This window comes from Cupressus sempervirens, chromosome 8, assembly GCF_028749045.1.
Source record: "Cupressus sempervirens isolate cs-2001-9-10 chromosome 8, ASM2874904v1, whole genome shotgun sequence".
NCBI lineage: Eukaryota > Viridiplantae > Streptophyta > Pinopsida > Cupressales > Cupressaceae > Cupressus > Cupressus sempervirens.
The window spans coordinates 43,186,777-43,205,157 of record NC_143125.1 but is presented as its reverse complement, the minus strand read 5'-3'; positions in this window follow the sequence as shown (position 1 = coordinate 43,205,157).

Here is an 18,381-nt window from a genome sequence, read left to right as displayed (position 1 = left end):
AGTTTCCCTCTAAAAAATGTTGAGTTAAACTATTCTGACCTCGATAAATAGTCTCTTTCTTTAATCAAAGTGGTAAAGAAAACCTGCCATTATATACTTAGAAGCAAGGTATATGTAATTGTGCCTAATCTTGTGGTTAAATCATTGTTGATGCAAAAAAAATTGGGTGAAAGGCTAGGAAAATGGATGGAAATCCTTCAAGAGTTTGATTTAGAGATTCAACCCATGAGGTTGGTGAGAGGACAAGGATTATAAAAAATGATAGTTGATAACCATATTGAGGATGAGAAGAAATTTTGATTTGATGGTGAAATAGATGTGGAAGATCAAAAGAATATTATGGTATCTCAAGTTAATATTGACCAAGGTATAATAACATATGTTTGGTACCAAGATATTGTTTATTATCTTTTACAAAATCAGTACCCCAATTGGATGAATAGTTCACAGCCAAGGGGACTCAAAATGAAGTGTGAATCTTACATGTTGCGTGATAGAAAATTATACAAAAGGAAATATAAAGGGATTTATCTAAAGTGCCTCATACAAGAAGAAGTAAAAGAATTTTTGGAACAATCTCATGATAGGTGTGGTATAGGGCATGGTTCAGTAGAGGGTACGACCCATATGATTTTAATATTAGGTTATTTTTGGGCTATAATCTTCAAAGATACTTTTGAGCATGTGCATACTTTCCACATTTGTCAGACTAGTGCTAACAGAGAAAGACATATAGCAATGCCATTACAACCAGTATTCAAGGTATGCCCCTTTGCAAAGTGGGGACTAGATTTAATTGGTCTAGTAAACCCACCATCATCAAATAGACACACTTTTGTTCTTATAGCCAATGATTATTGTATGTGCTAGGCAAAAGAAAAAAACATTCAAAAATTGCACTGCTAAGGTAATCATTGATTTCTTGAAAGAACATATTGTTAAAAGATTTGGGATACCATTCTTCCTTGTTTGCAATATGGTTCAACCTTTGCATCAATATTCCTTACATGTTGGGCATTGGAAAACCAAGTTATAATCAAGTTCTCTTCAAATCACTACCCTCGAGGGAATACTATAGAAAAATCTACGAATAAAAACTTAATCTCGGTAATAAGATGTGTTAAAGGAAAAGTCAGGCAACCATACTAAGTTTCAATTCTTATGGATCAACCCTTATCAAATTGTAGAAATTCTAGGAGAAAATACTTTTAGGTTGAGTTCCTTACAAGGAGAATTGGTTCCACTACTCATTAATAGCCAATTTTTGGAACATGACTTCGAGGCCTAAAAAAATAAGAAAAAGAAAAGAAAAGAAAAGAAAATTGTGTTTCCCTTTCAAGTTGTATGTTTATTTTTAGTTATGTGTTTATTTCTACAAGTTTGTTTCCTTTTTAGTTGTGTGTTTACTTTTTCAGTTGCATGTTTGCTTTACATGTTGTTTCTTTCTCTTTATGTCATTTTGGGGGTTAGGTGGAATTAGGGTTCGGCCTTGATGCATTCCACAAATCACTCATTGTGGTTTCAACTTGAAGGAAGAGGTATTTCTTTGCCAAAACATTCACATAATATGTATCTTTTAACAACTGGATGAGGATGCTACTTACAGTCATAAAGGACTTACAATCTTGAAATTAGGATTACAGATTGATAATTCTCAACACTTTGCAGATTTAAAGAATTGACTATCACATTTCTTTTGAATCAAGGTTGATAGTAGCAAGGGACAATCCAAATTTTACCGATTCAAACAAAAGATATTTTCAAAGAATTGCTAAGGTTGCTATTTGACATGAGAGTCTTCATAAAAATTCATAAAAGAGGAATACAAGTGGTTATCATAATTAAAGAAGAGCCTACAAAACAACATCAATGCCTTGTCCATACAATCTAAGCATGACCAAGGTACAAAAAAAGAGGAAAAGATGGAGTTAAGAATGAAAGATTCCAAAAAAGGTCTGACAATAGAGATATACACTCCAAAATGGCTAATTAATATCTAACCAATCGCTTCATGAAAGAATCAGATGGAGACATGTGAACTCTGTGAAGTGGAAGTCAAAAGATTGTTCAGGACATGAAATAAAACAATGATAACCCGTTAAGAGCCCTCATGAATGGATTCTCTCATCTAGTCAGATAGGGATTGATACACATGATCTATGAAGATTTTGGATGCAAGGATCGATGGAGAAAAATATTGTTTCCAATTTTAAAATTCATGGCAAGTTTGCACCTTGAAATTTCAAAGGGAATGGAAGATTTGGGATTCTAAAGTTTTGACTACCAAGCAACTCAAAAATTATTCAGAGTGTTCCAAACTCATTGTTAGTTGATACATTTCAAAAGGATTTTTGCTGGTGAAGAAACATGCCTTTGTCATTTCTTCCTTTTTGTTGGGACTATTTTTTGTGGTTTTCCCAACACACACCCCATTTCTACTAAGAAATGGGGACCCCCTAGTTTAATTTTTACTTTTCTAGACCCCTAGTCTAGGGTCTTAATCCTTTTATCGATCCATCTAGTGTCTAAGTCAACTCTGGCCTTCTTCCTGAGAAAATCGCATTCCAAAAGTTCAACATTCTAGAGAAAAGTGTGATTTAGGTGTTAAGGAGTGCACTAGTGCACCTAGCGCACCCTTCAAGGTGTGCTAGTGCACTAGTTGTGCTATTGTAAGAGAAAATTCTCTTGGATGTGTGTGTCTATGCACATGTGTAGGTGTGCACCTCTAAGAGGTGTGCTCCATCTCATGCCTATAGAAGCCCGAGACCCCTCTCCTTGTCCACACTCATTTTTCTCCTCCAAATCGCTAGCAGTGCACCTTCATACCTCGCAAGGTGTACCATTTTCCTCAGATCTACACACACACATAAGTAAAAAAGGTGTGCAGTTGTGTACCTATCCAAAGTGTGTAGTTGCACAACTATCCAAGGTGTGCAACTACACACCTTTTTTTGCAAATACTTTAAAAAATAAAAAAACCTAAACATAAAAGTGTGCATCTTGTACACCTATCCAAGGTGCACAAGGTGCACACTTTTATTTCACCAATTAAAGAGAAAACCTAAGGATTAGCATATAGAATGGTGCACAAGTGTGTACCTTGGAATTAGTTTTCTTTTCAGATAAAAAAATTTAAGAGAATAGGTTGTGCAAATTGTGCACCTTGCAAGGTGCAGACTCTATTACTCAACCACTTAAGTGCCTTTGTCAAAAAAAGGTGTGTGCACATTGTGCACCTTGCAAGGTGTGCATATTGTCCACCTTGCAAGGTGCACATAGTGTGCATGCTTTTTTTTCAAATCATGTTCAAGTGTGAAGGGTGCACCTAGTGCACCTTCAAGGTGTACAAGGTGTGCTAGAGTCTATGTTTCAAAGTTTGGAAATGGGGTTTTTAGGTGTTCTATCAATTTTTAGGGTTTTGGGTCAGTTTTATTAGTAATTAGGGTTTGTTTAAATTTTATTTTTATACCTTTCAAACTAACATGTTTTTTTGTATGCAGATATAATGGCTTCTTATTTATCCTCCCTTTCTGCAAAGATAGCTTCTAAGCTAGTGGTTTTTAAGTTTCAAGATGTCCAATCAAAATCATGCTTCTGGAATCCACATTTGGAGATCTAAGATACATAAATGGGTCACATTGACTTGAATGCATTATTGGTTCTATGCAACAAACCAAATGAGAGGCCCCTAATGGTGTCTGCACTTATAAGATTGGGGTTAGTAAATGCAGTTTCACACCTAGTTTCAGTACAATCTTCTGAGTTGATCATGGCTCTGGCCAAGAATTATGTTTCAAAAGAGAGGGTGGTCAAAAGCATAACTGGAGAGATTGTTCTCTATCTAAGACCCAAGAATATAAAGAACTTATTTCATCTTTCAAGGGAAAATCAATATAAGACTTACATACCATTAAGCAGAAAGGTGGTATAGAGATCATGAACAAGAAGCCACAGAAAATTATTCAATCTTCATATCTCATTGATATAACACCTTTGGGAAGAAAATCTAGAAAAGTAGATATGACAAGAGGTTACATGAAGGAGGATATCGGACATACCATAGTGCTCCTAAGAAGAATCATGGAATTACTAGCAACAGAACACTTAAACATATGGATGGTACACTTTATTACAACCATTAGAATGGCAAAGATGCCAATTGACTAGGCCACAATTCTCAGTGATAATCTAGATGAATAGTTGGTGGTAGTTTAAAATGATCTAAGGTTTTATATGACATATTATTTGGTGCATTTGTTAGCAACAAGAACTACATATTACCCTAGGTTGTTTAAGAGGGGAAACTTGCAAGATGTTGATGAATGGCCTTATGTGGTATACCCCCAACTAGTGAAGAAAAAGCTCCTAGATCAAAGTAAAGAATATAGAATTGTGAATGATGCTTTCATTTTTGCAATCATCTGATTCATTGAAGGGGACTAGGCAAAAAGGATGTCAGAAGAGGCAGTAGAAAAAATTACGAAAATAGGTGCCTACTACATCCAATTCAAAAAATTCACCTACTTAAGGGTAGTGGGAACAACTGTAAATCCTAAGAAGCTCCCTAGGTATCCATGTGATAGAATCAATTTGCTAGAGATTGCACGATAACTCTCGCCTACATGTGACATAGTAAGGAAACAACATAAGAAGACCTAGGTATGGCCCATCACCATAGGTCTATTTGGTGTCAAGAAAGAGTAGGATATCATGAATTTTGAGTCAAAATGGGATCAATATCCCTTGGAGGATTATAACTCCCCTCATCCATGTTTTGATAATATTGGCAGAGTCCAATGCTTGGCAAGAAAACAATTTAAACATGACGATGTTATAAAGGATCACTAGATGAATGCAGTAGATGACTATGATATTTGGATAAGGGATTATTATAGAATGACTCTTTATTTAGTAGGAAGTGCCTTGAGAATAAAGGTCCCATTGAAGGTTGTTCAACAAGACACTTTAGATGTTTTGGATCCCCTATATAATTGAGATAAGATATGTGATTGGCATATCATGAATGCAGAGATTGATAGAGAATAAAATGAAAATAGCAATCATAGCACGAGGCATATCATCTAGTTGACCAAGGAATGGATTAAGAGACCATTCAAGCAGGATCTAGTTCTACAAGCAGTAGTTTTCCAAGCTACAACCTGCCCAATGAAAGGTAGAGGGGCAAATGTTATAGTACCAATGTTTACAGTGCAATCTCCAATTAGGCCAAAGATAGTATACCGACATGATAGGGAACTTGGGTACTTCAAGGCACAAAAGGGAAAGAATAAAAGAAAAATAGTTTCTCCATAATGACCTGAGCCTGAGGTTTAAGGGACTCAAGCCCAAGAAGCCACTCAATCTCAAGATAATCAACAAGTGCCAACATCATATTAGAGACAAGGATTTGAAGAGCAAGCACAAGAGGTGTCCCCATAGGTTCAAGAAGAAGAAGCCTCTCCATTAGCTCCTAAGAGAAAAAAGGTTAAGACTCCAATTAAAAGAACTAGAAAATAGAGGGTGCAAAGTAAGGTTATTCCTATTCCTTTAGTCTCAAAAACCATTCCTAAAGGAGTTGAAGAGGATGAAGAAGATCAAGAGGATAACCTTCCCTTGAGTTAGAGGACTTGTCTAGCTAGGGATACTAAGGCAAAATGAAGAAGGAGTTCCATTATAATGCCAACATCCATTCCTACACAACCTATTTAGGTTACAACTTTAGAGGATGAATTACAATAGTGGATTGATGAACAAGATGACCAAGGGGCTGATGTTTTTAAAATGTCATATTTTGACTTCATGCCTATAGGTACTGATCTCATAGATGACAAGATAAGGAATACACCAAAAAATCAGCCTTTGGGAGAAAATTGAGTCAATTTCTATCTTCTACACAAGGACCTCTGTGTGCCCCACCATCACTAGCTCAAGATGTATCTTTAGTGGATAAAGGTTCAGCCACTCCTCTCCCTCTATTCAATGAAGTACAGGTGCAAGAAGGAGAGCCACAACAAAGACCCACCAATGAAATATCAAAGGAGGGGAAAATATATGAAGAACCCCAACAAACTTCTCAAAATATAGAGGTAAGGATTGTGGGTTCAATAGATAAAGGGATGATTGAAATAGATCCCTCACAAAAAGAAAGGACTTTGGAAAGGAGCAATAAGGTAAAAGATCTAGCAGAACAAACCCCCTCTTCATCTAAGTATAAGTCTCTGATAGAAACTACTCCAAGATGGTTGAGAAAAGAGGTAATGGTTAGGCATAAAAGGAAATTATATTGTATTGAGGAAGAGGGAATGAGAGAATTAGTTGAAGCTCTTAAGAAGCTTGAGTCACCTAAGGGTGATGCACATACATTGGCCTTCATTATGAGGGACTGAAATCAGGACTTGTTTTCTCACATTGTTATCCCTCCTCTATATACAGATATTGTAGATCTGACCACAAATGATTATCAGATCAAAGAAGTCTTGGTAGGAAATCCATCTGTGGACATGGCTAAATTGATGGTCACCACAAGAATTAAAGAAGTGTTTAATCACTTAGACAAAGATGAGGCTGAATCAGTCAAATTGAAAAAGCATAATAAAATCATAAGGGGATTTTTGCATGAGTTAGTCGGTCCTATTGACCTAGATAGTTCAGATGCCACTCTTGAAGTAGCTTTAGAGAGGAAAGATAAAGAAAAGGTAGTTATATAGGTGGATCCATTTTTGAAGGCTTGTCAATTATGGCAAGAAATTTTTGAGGAAAAGGTTGTGTAGATAATATAGGGGAACCTCAAGTTATTACACCATATGTAGAATAATGCGGAAAAATTGGTTTCTAATTTAAACTAGGATTTTGGATTGATGGAGGAGGTACATACATGGGGAAATGACCTCTGACCATTGCATTCAATAAAAGGTCAGAGGTATCATATGTTGATGGTTGTATATATGGGGGACGAGTTAGATAAAATAGATGATTGGGTTGAGAAGGTTGCGGTTGTTAATAAAGTAATGGAAACATTACATGTGGATATTCATAAGCTCAAGGATCAAACCCAAGAGAAAATTTTGGAAGTAGAGAAGTATTATAGTGATGCGTGCCTTGACATCTTTGAAGATGAGTCAAGAGATAAACTCTTGCAAGTGAAAACAATCATCAAATAGTTTCAAAATATATTTGAAGAGGCTTTGATTGATGAAGTCATTAGACAAGCATTTAAGACAGAGGAGGCATTGCTAGAATTGGATGTAAAGCTCGAAGACTTTGTGGAGACTTGTGTAGAAGTAGGAAACTATCAGCAAGTACTAAAAGATAAGTATGATACTTTGGATTTGCCAGATGCAACCATAGTGACAAAGATCATAGAGAAATTCAAGAGCAAACATCTAGATATAGCTCTAACATAATGGGGAACAAAACCCAAAAGCTAGAAGTTTAGTTTTGAGACTTAGGAAAATTTTGCATTTCTCATATCTATCTCCCAAGGTGCACAAGGTGTGCAAGGTCCCAAGGTGTGCTTCTTCAAAGGTGCACCTAAAGTTTTTGAAGAAGTCAGAGGTGCACTAACTATTAACTTCTAGTTTCAAATTTAGAGCTTTCCATGCACTAGAAATGCATTCTGATGGTAGTTGAACTCCTACAAACCTCCAAAGAAGGTTAAGTTTTATTTTTGGCATCTCCAGAAACTCCTACATCATCTAATGAATTTCTTATCCTTATTTTCTCATGCTTTCTTTTTTTTAAGACATGTAAAGGGTCATGCACCCATTAAATGATGTAAACAAGGGTGGAGTCCTACTTAGCACCAATTGTAGAGTCAGTTTGTACATAAATAGATTTATTTTATTAGTTTATAAGCATATATTTGCATGAAGAGTTGTCTCACTCTCACCACAAATTGAGGAGAAGATTTCCTATAAATTGAGGAATTAAATATGTATTCTAGGTCATTATTTTGATGCAATAATATATGTTATTGGTGCTCTCATTCAAAGTGTAGTTATTCTTGCTTGGGTATGTTATATTTTGTGAATGTATGTTCATGGAGTGTAATGGAGCCAATAGTTTTGTCATGTTATTTTGATTAAGCAGTCTTTTAATTTAGGTGTGTGCCACATGTTTACAAATTTTATTGACATACTGTTACCTATTTTGCCCCCGCCAAAATTTGAATTCAAATGCAAGCCCACCCAACGGTTTCTTCCCCACTTTTATATTATTTTAATGCCCAGGAAATATCAAAATAAATAAATGACAAAACCTTATGGTATTTCGTCATTTTCTAATTTGTTTCTACTTCCCCGTGACCTTTCGTGCCATCAGATCTTGCCCAGATCTACGGTGGGTGCTTTCCTGCATTTTGGAAATGTACTACCTTTACGTAATGTGGGGAAGCCCCTTTGTGACACGTGGATCGATGGGTCCTTTCATTTTGTGTGGGCCATAGAAAGGAGGAGGGTCAATCCATTTGGTAGTTTGATTGGCACCTACATTCCCACATTTTACGTTTCATCAAACTTTTTGAAAATGTGGGAAAGCACCCTGGTGACACGTAGCTAATAGTGACATCATGCATCCATTCTTCCCAAAGCAAGATCCACTGTCCGATGCAAGCTGATCGAGGGCTGGTGCATGCCCACAATATGAAGTTGCAAGGAGATTAAGGAATGTAGGCAAGTGCCTTGTTGCCACATATCCTTGTGGTGCAAGGGTTGTTTCATAAGTCACAGGGCGATGTCAGGGTGGTGCCAGTCGGATGTCGAGGTGTCTGCTATGTGTTTCATGGGCCCAGAATTTTGAGGGATAGGGCATTGTAATAAGGATCTTCATGGTCATTGATCTTTCAGAGATTAATGATCGGCGCTTCCTCGCAATATGAAGATGCAAGGACTTTAAGCAATGCAAGAAAGTGCCTAAAGGGCCTGCCTAAGGTATTAACAATTAGCATTGACAGTTGGGTTGGCGGTTATGTGACTATCATGGTCAAGATTTTGAGAAGGTGGTGCAGTTAGTAAAGAAGATGTTGGTCAACTACGTGGAGACCTTGCATGGTGGAAAAACAAAAGAAGATCATCAATCCATGTGGCTCATCCTAATGGTAGGATTCAGTTGACTTGCTGAGTTTTGCTGACTGATGAGCCAAAAATGAAAGAGATTGAGTTTTCCCATGTGATCTGATCCCTATGATGAATTCCAACCACCCTTAAATGAATGCTAATCCTAGGAGAACACTCCACCACCCCAATTGATATACCTACCTTGATCAGAATGGTTTAATGGCATTGTTTCTGTCTTCTCAGGACCCTATTCCAACAAAGATCAGATATCATTGCATCTAGATCTATGCTCAGATCAAATTTTCTTTAGATCTCCATGATTATTCTTTGTAGGGCTTAATGGCAGTGGTTGTAGAGTAATTTCATCTGGAAAATATCTCAGTTATGCCTAAGCTATAAAGGAAAATTTTGTAGATTTTGTTCAGGTTGACTCTTCTCTAACTTCTCTGATATTGCTCTGCAATTTCATGTGTAAATTCCCTTTGCCTCTGAACTATATGAAATTCTGCTTTTTCTCCTCCATCCATTGATGTAAAGTGCAAGAACTATTTGCCTCTCATTAGTGTATTGTAGAGATCTACAATCTTGCATCATTGTATCTCTTTTGGCCTATGAATGGTATATAAGTGAATCCTCTCTTTCCTTGTGTGATTCATTTGGGTTCCCTGATCTGCATGTGATTGTTAGATTAAAACAAGTCTGGATGTGTATATCTTTTGGTGTCATGATGGTTCAATAGTGCATGTACGGGTAGAGATTGGTTTGAACACTCTATTTTGGTGTATCATCCCCTTAGATTAAAATAGGTAGATTTTCTTCCGTGCATTCCTTCTCCCTTTTCCTCTCCAAGAGTAGTTTGGTGCACCCTAATAGTAAAGGAAGACAGCCTTCTTCGGAGACTCAAACTCATAGTTCAAGTCCATAGCTTGGAGGTTGTTTCCATGTTTCACAAGGTTGTCCTTAGGTAAAAACTTTGGACGTGGGTGCAAATGTCTTTGACAACAATTTTTGGCATGCCCGGTGGGACACTATTTAGAAAATTTCAAGTCTACTGGTGTCAAAAGGAAGATTTCCAGATTAATACTGAAGAGACAGTACTGGCTTCAGTGTTCAAGCCTTCAAGAGGTTCATTTGTCAAGTACTTGGCAACTCTAAGATTCAAATACATCTAGTTCTAGACCAAAGTTGCAGTAATTCATGCCCAAAGCTAAAACAAGGGCATCTTCCAAAGGTAAGTTTCAGTACCAAGAGCTTTCATTTTCAAATCCTAGAAGAAGGAGGACTATAGTACTTTTATCACTAGTTAGGAGTGCAGTAGTAACAAATACACTTGCAAGATCTATTTCTACTCCTCCTATTGTTAGATCTCGGCCTAGATTGCCATCAACAAATATCAATATATCACTTGTCTATATGGAATAGCCTAGAGCTCATGTTTTTGCCACCTTTAATGGTGGAAGTCCTCTTTTATTGGCTCAAAGACATGACATACCAATAGCTACACTCAAAAGTATACCAGAGTTTACTGGTGAAACTTCTATCTCTCCCTCAGAACATATTCAAGAGGTTGCAAATGTTTGCAATATCCATGGTATTACAAAGGATGATGTTGTAGTTAGGCTTCTAGCCTCATCCTTGAAAGGAAAAGCACTAAAATGGTATAGAGGTTTGTTTCATGGTTCTATAATAGATTGGGATGGATTAGGAGCAGGGTTATGCAAACACTTTGAGGACGAAAGTGATCATTTGTCACTTTTAGAACAGTTGACTACTATAAAAAGAGCCCCCCATGAATGTATGATTGGTTTCAACTATAGATTTCAAAAGACATGGGATAGAATACTTACTTCAATAAAACCTACCCCTAGTAATGCCTTCTTCCATTACCTCAGAGCTCTTAACAGTGACATTTCCACTACAATCCAAACTATGGGAGAAGATACCTTGCCTAATGCTTATGATATAGCAATAAAGTCAGAAAACATCCTAATACAAGGAGGCAAGCTAGCTCCAAGGTCTCCTATGCCTTTCTTTACTAATGTTCCAAATCACCAACTAGAAATGGCTCCTCTTCCCACAACTCCCACACCATAATCCCTTGCTTAAGTCCCTCAAGCTTCCACATCTTCAAATGGAATAGATGAAATCAAGGAGATGATGCAATCTATGATGCTGAACATAGATAAGAGATTGCAGGGCCAAGAGAAGAAGCTGGAGGATAGCTTCTCTATGATGTAGAAAGTGAGCAACAAGGTGGTGACTTTAGAGAGACAGCAAGCTCAAGGTAGTAAGGCTAATCAATTGCACCATCAAACTATGAACAATGGTAGGCCTCCAAATCAAAAGTATGGGAATAATTCTTTTGATCAGAATAGGCAGAGTAGTCATGCTTCAACCTCAAATGTAAACCCAAGTAGGGCCATAGTTTCTCAAAACAACATGGCCCAAGATCAGGATTTTTGTCCCTCTTGTAACTACTCTTATGCTTGTTGCATGTGTCAGAAGGTTGAATCTTATTTGGAGTTAACCATCTAAGGGCCGGCAGCAAGACAATTATACAAGGAGGACCAATTCAAAGATGCCTCGTATATGCAAGGACAAGGTGATTGCTCCTTCATGAATCATCAGGTGGAGGAGCATTGTAATGTAAACCAGGATTCCATTGCTCACAACACTAGGAGCAAAAGAAGAGCTATTGAAGATGCTACCCCTCCTCTTCCCAATCAAGCCTCAACTTCAAATGCAATACCTTATGAGCAAGCAGTAAATGATCAATCAAATACCCTTCAGCAGCAAAGGAAAAATTATGGCAGAAAAGATGTAAGTGATTCTTAGGCTCTCCCATATCAACCTATTACAAATGCACCTCCTAAGGCTTCTACCAGGGCACCTACTATGCCATTTAGTGTGGTAGAACAAATGAAGAAGACAAATGTGAATATTTCCATGTGGGATGTTGTTGCTACTATACCCATGCAAAAGAGGTTGCTACAACAAGAATTGGAAAATATTGAACCAAAGGATCAGCCACCCATCATGGAAAGTGCCACAAGCCTACTACAACCATCAAGGGAGGAAGAAACAATTAAAAAGGTTAGACCCCCTCCATTTTATGTTTCCCTCATTATAGGAGATAAACTAGTCCACAATTGCATGATTGATTTAGGGGCTAGTAGTTCAGTGATACCTAGGTGTGTTGCTAATGCTTTAGGAATGAAACATGACCCCATTATTAGGGATGTGTTACAGTTGGATGTAGTAATATCAAGACTATAGGGATCCTTAGGAATGTGGAAATGGCCCTACATGCATGCCCTAGTTGCACTATAACTCAAGATATATCCATTGCTGAAGTCAAGCCACATTTTTTCGTCTATCTATCAAGAGACTTCACTGCCCAAATAGGTGGTTACATATCTTCTAATTGGTCATATATGTTTTTAGGACAAGATATGGGGCCAAAGCTTCGATCAAAGCAGAGCCTCTAGCCCTCCATCATACAAAAACCCTACACCCCTAATCTCATCAACATGAATTGCACTATACTAGAAATGGATGAGAATGATATAGTGAATGAGCCTACTACTTCCCTAGCAGAGATACCTAATTTTCTCTTAGATGAATGGGCTAATGCATATCAATTTGATCCTATGTCAGAAACCCTTGAGACAGGCCTCACTACATATTGTATATTAGAGAAGGATGCCCTAGTTCCCAATCTTGTGGAAACTAAAGAAGACATGAGTGGGGTATGGAGTATGTACTTTTATGGATCAAGGAATAAAAATGGGTCAGGGGCTAGCGTGATGTTGATTTATCCTGCACAAGTAAGGTACTGCTTCTCCTTTAGGCTTCAATTTAGTTGCACTAATAATGTGGCCGAGTATGAATCCTTGATTCAAGGTCTCCTACTTGCTCAGAGAAGAGGAATTAAAGCCTTAAGTGTGTATGGAGATAGTGAGCTGGTGGTTAATCAAGTGAGAAATCAGAATATCACCAAGAATGGTTTGCTCAAGTCTTATAAACATAGGGTATGGGATTTGTTTGAAGGTTTCAATGCATTTAATATTCAAAGCATCCCTAGAAGAGGAAATAGACATGTTGATAGACTTGTAGCAATAGGTTCATCTTATGATGTGCTAGGGAATCTTGAGGAGGAGAGGAAGCAACAAATCAAAATGGTAGTAAGTCCTGCCATCCCCGATAGCATCATCCATTGGAAAGTGTTTGAATCTGATGAACAAATTGTAAGCTTCTTGCAGAATAAAGCAAAATTTTTAGATAGAAACCAGCCAAAATTGTAGGATCAATATGGTGATCAAATCATTAATCTTAGTTCCAATAAATTTCCTAAGGGTCTCATGACCTTAGAGAGTGTTTTTAATCTTGATGACCAAGTAAGAGGCAGAATCATGAACTTAGCTGTTGATGAAGACAATCACACCCCAGTCACAATTTCTAATGGAAAATCCTTAAACATGGGGAAGGTATGTTCTGAGATTGAGCAAGAAAGTTTTATTATCTATGCCAAGAATTTAATGATATATTTCCCTAGACTTATGATGATTTAAAGGGTTTTGACCCAAGGTTGTTTCAGCATACCATAGATTTGATTGATAGTGTCAAACCAGTAAGACAAAAATAGAGGCCAATGAATCCCAAAATTGAACCCTTAATGAGAAAGGAGCTATCCAAATTAATTGAGGCCAATATAATTTTTCCCATCAAGCACTCATCATGGGTAGCCAACCTTGTCCCTGTTAGGAAGAAAATTGGAGAAATTAGACTGTGTGTGAACTTTAGGGACCTTAACCAAGCTTCCCTTAAAGATCACCATCCCCTCCCTTCCATGGAGTAGATTTTGTCCAAGGTCAGTGGCTCAAAAAGGTTTTCATTTCTTGATGGATTTTCTGGCTACAATCAAGTGCTGGTCAAAGAGTCTGATAGGTACAAGACTACATTCACTACCAAGTGGGGTACCTATGCTTATTGTAAGATGCCATTTGGGCTAACCAATGTAGGTGCTACATTTTAGAAGGCAATGGAGATGGCCTTCAAAAATATGATTGAAAATTTTGTATTAGTTTACCTTGATGATATCACAGTGTATTCAAAGAGTGTAGAAGATCATTTTGATCATTTAAGACAAGTGTTCTCAAGGTGTAGAGAGTTTGGGGTATCCCTTAACCTAAGCAAGTGTGTCTTTTCTACCAATCAAGGAAAACTATTGGGACACATTGTATTTGAGGATGGCTTGACCATTGATCTAGAAAGAACGAAAAAACATAAGAAAGGTTTGCAAAGTTTCCTTGGTAGGATAAATTTTGTGAGAAGATTTATCCTTAATCTTGCTACCATGGTAAAACCCCTTACAGCTATGCTCAAGAAAAGTATGGTCTTTGCATGGACCAAGGAGGGTAAGGAAAGTTTTGAAGAGATCAAGGTAGCCATAGCCTTAGCCCCTACTCTCATTAATCCAAATTTTGAAAAGGATTTCATCCTTTATACCCTAGGTGGTGAGTCAAGCATTTCCACTACCTTGACTCAAGCAAGTGATAAAGATGAGGAGCAGCCCTTAGCCTTCTTTAGTGAAGGGCTTAAAGAGTATGGAGACAAATATAGCTATGTAGAGAAGCAGATCCTTGCAGTTATTAGAGCTTTAAAGAAATTTAGACACCTCCTGTCTCATAATAAAATTCATCTGTTAGTACCCCATGCCAATGTGAAGGATTTCCTTTTGAGAAAAGATATTAGTGAGAAAAGAGCTGGTTGGATTACTAAAGTGATGGAATATGATGTTGACATCCAGATCACCAAGCTGGTAAGAGGGAAGGGATTGTGTAAATAGATGATATCATATCAAGAATCAGATGAGGAAGTTGCTATGATACTAACAGAGCAACATGAGACAAGAAATGATGGCCCAAGGAACTGGATGGATGATATGAATAATTTCTTATTAGGCAATGGATATCCTCAAGGATTAGATAGAACCAAAAGGAGATAGTATAGATTACAATCAATTCCTTATGTCATAGTTGACGGTACCCTTTTCAGGAAAGATTTTAATGGAGCCCTATTAAGATGCATTAACATAGACCAAGCTGAAAGAATGATCAAAGAGCTTCATGATGGTCCTGATGGTGGTCACTTATCAGCAAGGACAACTGCAATGAAGGTCATGAGGGCTGGTTACTGTTGGGCATCCTTTTTCTATGATTGTTATAAGTATGTGAGGAAGTGTGAAAAATGTGCTTTCTTTTCTGGTAAGCAAAGGCTTGCAGCTCTTCCTCTTCATCCCATTCAGGTGGACCAGCCTTTTGCTCAATGGGTATTGGATTTCATAGGCCCTATCAATCCTCCTTCTAGTTCTGGTCACAAATGGATTTTAGCTGCTACAGATTACTTTACCAGATGGACAGAGGTAGTTGCATTGAAGGACGCCACATAATCTTCAGTTATTGACTTCCTTGACGGAATTGTGACCAAGTTTGGTGCCCCTTCAACCATTATTTCAAATAATGCAAAATCTTTTGGGGGAGCTCAGATTTGTGCCTGGGTAGTTGACCATAATATCTACTTGAGCACATCCTCAAATTACTATCCTTAGGGCAATGGTTTGGCTGAATCCTTCAACAAAAACCTAATTAGGATTATGAAAAGAACTATAGAGGATAACCAGAGGTGTTGGCATCAAACGTTGAGGACTACACTGTGGGTTGATAGAATAACACCTAAGAGGTCAATAGGGAATTCACCATTTATGTTGGTATATGGAAGAGAAGCAAGGCTTCCAATTTCATTAGAATTCCCATCTCTAGAACTAGCTCATCAGTAGGAGCTAATCAAAAATGATGCCATGACAATAAGAATGGTAGAGCTGATGGAGCTAGAAGAGAAAAGAGGCCAAGCCATGCAAACCCTAGAGACACATCAACAACAGGTGAAAAGGAGTTTTGATAAGAAGGCTAGGGTCAGAACCTTTAGGGAAGGTGATTTGGTTTTGAAATGGGATACAGATAAGGCAAAACCAGGGAGACACTCAAAATTTGATGCACTGTGGAGTGGTCCCTATCTGATTGTCAGTTGCAAGCAGGCCAATGCTTTTCAATTAAGTAGGCTTGGTGGTGAAATTTTACCTATCCCAGTCAATGGGATCTATCTCAAGCCATGTTTCTAACAAGGCTTGAAATTGCCTGTACATATTAGACTAGTTTCCCTTTTGTTGTTTTCCAGCTTTCCAAGAAGTGCACCAACACATGTGTTTTGTTGAGTTTACAGAGTTGCAGAGACAAAGTTTTTGGTGTTTTGCTACCACAGAGGTGGGGTTAGGGTTTTTCCATGCACTGATCCAAATCTTTTACGACTCTATGGCCCAATGGATGCATAAGGCCATTGGTCACATGCATAGCTGGCTTGTGTCCCCTCTGAGTCGCCAAAAATGTTACCTATTTTGCCCCGACCAAAATTTGAATTCAAATGCAAGCCCACCCAATGGTCTCTTCCCCACTTTTATATTATTTTAATGCCCGAGAAATATCAAAAAAATTAAACGACAAAACCTTATGGTATTTCTTCATTTCCTAATTTGTTTATGCTTCCCTGCGACCTTTCGCTCCATCATATCATGCCCAAATCTACGGTGGGTGCTTTCCCGCATTTTGGAAATGTACTATCTTTATGTAATGCGGGGGAGCCCCTTTGCGACACGTGGATCGGTGGGTCCTTTCATTTTGTGTGGGCCGAAGAAAGGAGGAGGGTCAGTCTAGTTGGCAATTTTATTGGCACCCGCATTCCCGCATTTTGCCTTTCGTCAAACTTTCTAACAATGCAAGCAAGCGCACCAGTGACATGTAGCTAATAATGACATCATGCATCCATTCTTCCCAAAGCAAGATCCGCCGTCCGATGCAAGCTAATCGAGGGTTGGCGCATGCCCGCAATATGAAGTTGCAAGGAGATTAAGGAATGTGGGCAAGCGCCTTGTTGTCGCGTGTCCTTGTGGGGCCAAGGTTGTTTCATAAGCCACAAGGTCATGCCAGGGTGGTGTCAGTCGGATGTCAAGGTGTATGCTAGGTGTTTTGTGGGCCCATAATTTTGAGGAATAGGGCATTGTAATAAGGATATTCACGGTCGTTGATCTTTTGGAGATCAACGATCGACGCTTCCCCACAATATGAAGATGCAAGGACTTTAAGCAATGTGGGAAAGCACGTGAAGGACACGTGTCCCAACGAGCCCGGCCAAGGTATTAACAGTTAGCATTGACAATTAGGCTAGTGGTTATGTGATTGTCATGGTCAAGATTTTGAGGAGGTAGCACAGTTAGTAAAGAAGATGTTGGTCAACCACGTGGAGACCTTGCAGGGTGGAAAAACAAAAGAAGATCACCGGTCCATGTGGCTCATCCTGATGGCAAGATTCAGTTGACTTGCTAATTTTGCCTGACTGATGAGCCAAAAATGAAAGAGATCAAGTTTTCCTACGCGATTTGATCCTTGTGATGAATTCCAACCACACTCGAATGAATGCTAATCCTAGGAGAACACTCCACCACCCTAGTTGATCTACCTACCTTGGTCAGAATGGTTTAATGGCATCTGGATCGGATATCATTACATCTGGTTGAATGGTTGATTTGTCTTCTCAGGACCCTGTTCCAACAAAGATCAGATATCATTACATCTGGATCTATGCTCAGATCAGATTTTCTTCAGATCTCCATGATTATTCTCTATAGGACTTAATGGAAATGGTTGTAGAGTAATTTCAGTTGGAAAATATCTCAGTTACACCTGAGCTATAAAGGCAAATTTTGTAGATTTTTTTCGGGTTGACTCTTCTCTGACTTCTCTGATATTGCTCTGCAATTTCATGTGCAAATTCCCTCTGCCTCTGAACTGTATGGCATTCTTCCTTTTCTCCTCTAGCCATTGATGTAAAGTGCAAGAACTATTTGCCTCTCATTGGTGTATTGTAGAGATCTGCAATCTTACATGATTGTATCTCTTTTGGCCTATGAATGGTATATAAGTGAATCCTCTCTTTCCTTGTGTGATTCATTTGGGTTCCCTAATCTACATGTGATTGTTAGATTAGAACAAGTCTGGATGTGTATATCTTATGGTGTCATGATGGTTCAATAGTGCATGTATGGGTAGAGATTGGTTTGAACACTCTATTTTGGTGCATCACCCCCTTAGATTAGAATAGGTAGATTTTCTTTCGTGCATTCCTTCTCCCTTTTCCTCTCCAAGAGTAGTTAGGTGCACCCTGATAGTAAAGGAAGCATGCCTTCTCCGGAGACTCAACCTCACAATTCAAGTCC